Source organism: Octodon degus, unplaced genomic scaffold (assembly GCF_000260255.1).
Source record: "Octodon degus isolate 3935 unplaced genomic scaffold, OctDeg1.0 scaffold00279, whole genome shotgun sequence".
Classification (NCBI taxonomy): Eukaryota; Metazoa; Chordata; class Mammalia; order Rodentia; family Octodontidae; genus Octodon; species Octodon degus.
Genome location: NW_004524855.1, coordinates 1,384,220 through 1,386,935, shown reverse-complemented (window position 1 = coordinate 1,386,935; position 2,716 = coordinate 1,384,220). Strand labels below are relative to the sequence as shown.

At 60.0% G+C, this 2,716-nt stretch overlaps 1 long non-coding RNA gene across 1 annotated transcript in view; it reads right to left on the bottom strand.

Moving 5' to 3' along the window:
- The window catches only part of LOC111814185, a 3,321-nt gene extending 1,277 nt beyond the window's left edge, over positions 1-2,044 (bottom strand). The window contains exons 1-2 of the long non-coding RNA XR_002819236.1: positions 1,977-2,044; positions 6-95 (exon numbers count right to left, since the gene is read on the bottom strand). This is a non-coding gene — a long non-coding RNA (uncharacterized LOC111814185). The remainder of the gene's footprint in view (positions 1-5; positions 96-1,976) is intronic.
- Between the last annotated feature and the right edge of the window lie 672 nt (positions 2,045-2,716).

Sequence of the window (2,716 nt, the reverse complement as noted above, 5' to 3'; positions counted from 1 at the left end):
CCCACCTGGAGGCAGGAGCCCGAGACGATGCCCGCACGAGCCCACCTAGAGGCCCACAGCCACAACGATGCCTTGTGCCAGTCTGTACCAAGAATCTGCGCTGGGAAAGCCCAAAGGTCAGTGGTGGAAGCTAGGAAGTCTTGTGCCAGGGGGGTGAAAGATCTGCACTGGGCCCAGGAAGCGGTGCTCAAGGTAAGGACCCGAGCTATCCTGAAAAGTATCGCAGCCGTCCTCAGCAGCAGCAAAGGGCCTGAGCTCCCTGATGGTCGAAAGGGCTGAGTGCATTTCTGGGAGCCCAATGTGACAATCTCCAGACAGCCACCGCACCGTCTGCACCCGTCCCCCGCCTGAGCTGGGTGTCACAAGTGAACGTCACTTGCCCACTGTGGTCTGTCTTCCCAGTGCTGGCTGCTACGTTCTGCCCTGTGCTGCCCACAGGGTGCCGCCACCGCACTCGCCTGCTAAAAATGTTTAACCACCTCACAGGCCTGCAGAATAAAGTCCAATTCGAGCTCCTCCGAGAGGCTCCATGGGCCAAGTGCCTCTTGGCCTCTCCTGTGCCTTGCGGGCTGAGTGCTGCCCTCTTCTAAGCAGATATAAAAATCTCAGCCTTCAACCCTGCTTCTCAAAATTCACCACCCCAAGGAGAGAGTGATGGAGGCCAGAGACACTGAATTTTGGAGCTGGGCTGGGGTACAGGGCTCAGGCCTATGATCCCAATGTCCAGAGGCTGAGGCGGGAGGGTGCAAGTGAGCAAGGCTATCTCAGAAAATAACAAAGGGGTGGGGATATCTTTCAGTGCAAAGGACCCTGGGTTCAATTTTCAAGTACCAAAAAAAAAAAAAAAAGCAGCTAAGGGGCCGGGGAGATGGCTCAGTGGAATAAGTGCTTCCCTGGCAAGCGCAAGGGCCTGAGTTCAATCCCTGGTTCTGCCAAAAAGAAAAAAAAAAAAAATCTAAGCCTTAATTGTCCCAGTTTTAAATTGGGTAAACTGAGACTCAAAGTAGCATTGGTGTAGTTAGATTTACATGAGTCTTCTTCACAGCCAGAAGAGGGATCTGAAGAGGGATCTGCTTAGGGTCCCCAGTAGCTTGGGCCACTAGGTGGGGGCTGGGGAGCCCCGACCCCCTGGAAATGGACAGGACCCCATTGTGGTGCCTGAGCAGGTGGACCAGAGCACTAGCCCAACTTCTGCAGTGAATCCCTGGGGCCAGGCGAGGCTGGTGCCAGGGACCATGGGCAGCACCAACCTCCGGCCCAGATGGGCGCCACATCCAGGGCTGCCATTGGGCGGCTGTGCTCAGGGCGGTGAAAGAAAGGTCTATGTTTCGCTTCCTTAGGCACTGTCCTCTGCTGCCTGCTTCCAGGACAGTCCCAGGCTGAGCTCACAGCTGGCCCGACTGATTGCCGCTCCACCCTGCCCTTGGGCCTGGTCCCAGTCCCCACTGCCTTCCGGCAGCCTGGTCCCGTCTCCTCCCCACAGCTGCCTCCTGCCTCCTCCCGCCCAACCAGAGGCCTCCAAGTTTCACCTTGTAGCCCTATACACCAAGAGAGGGAAGGTGCAACCTGCTGCAGAGCCCCTGGGGTGGCATTGCCAAGGAAACCCAGGGTCCTCAACACCCAGCCCCTGAAGGTCTAGGGCTGCTCAGCCAGGTGTGCAGGCCCAGCTGGCCAGAGGCCAGGGGGAGCTGCCCCTCGTGACCACAGGAATGATGGCCGGGACAGAGGCCCCCAGGGGACTCTGGACCCAGTGTCACCCCTGCCCGAGGCTGTAGGGGCCACCCAGCCCCGGGTGCGGGCTGGTGTTGCAGTCACAGGCAGCTCGGGATCCTCAGCTTCCCGTCCCGTCCAAGCTGGGTCAGCGTCCAGACAGCAGTGTGTTTCTCTGCAGTCTGGCACCCCTGACTCAGTTTCCCCACCGAGGGCTGGCTCTGGCTTGGCAGGGAGGGACAGCGCTGGGCTTCCTTGTCCCCTACCTTTGAGGTTAGGAGCAATGCCCCCTCTCTGTGCATCCTGTCCCAGTTAATGGTTTCCAGGTGAGGGGAGGCCAGGTCAGCAAGGGGGATCAGAGAAAAGCAAAACAGGAAGAGGTGGGGCGGTGGGAACCCGGGCTAGCCGGGCAGGGAGGAGCATCTGGTTTGCATTAGGCCTAGTAGCTCCTCCCAGGATAGGAAAAGGACGCGGAGGGGGCAGAAGGGAAGCACGCTGGGCAGCCTGAGGTCGCACACAGGGAGCAGCCCTAGCTCAGCGCCAGGCTCCAGGGAGGCTGCGCCACTTGCCTGAAGTCACAGCTAGGCCAGGGGCAGCAGGTGGAGATCAGAACCCAGGTCCAAGGCACAGGGTGGCCCATCCCTGTGTCCCTGCAGTGCGTTGAGAAAGGGAAGTGTGGCCCTGCAGGCTGGGGAAAGGCAGAGCCCGGGCAGAGCGAGGGCAGCTGCAGGTGGAGGCAGGGACCGCGGGGGGTAGGTGGCCGCCAGGGCACATCCGCCAGTGGCAGCTACCTGGCATGCCCTAAGCATGGGGCGACCGAGGTGCTGAGAGGCTGCAGTCCTGGCTGCAGGGCTCTGCAAGGAGGCTGTTTCTGTCTGGGGAACTGAACTCAGGCCCTTGCGCTTGCCAGGAAGGAGCTTGTACGACTGAGCAATATCCCTGCCAAGAGTGACAGCGCTCCCTGGCAAGCGCAAGGGCCTGAGTTCAATCCCCAGTTCCGCAAAAA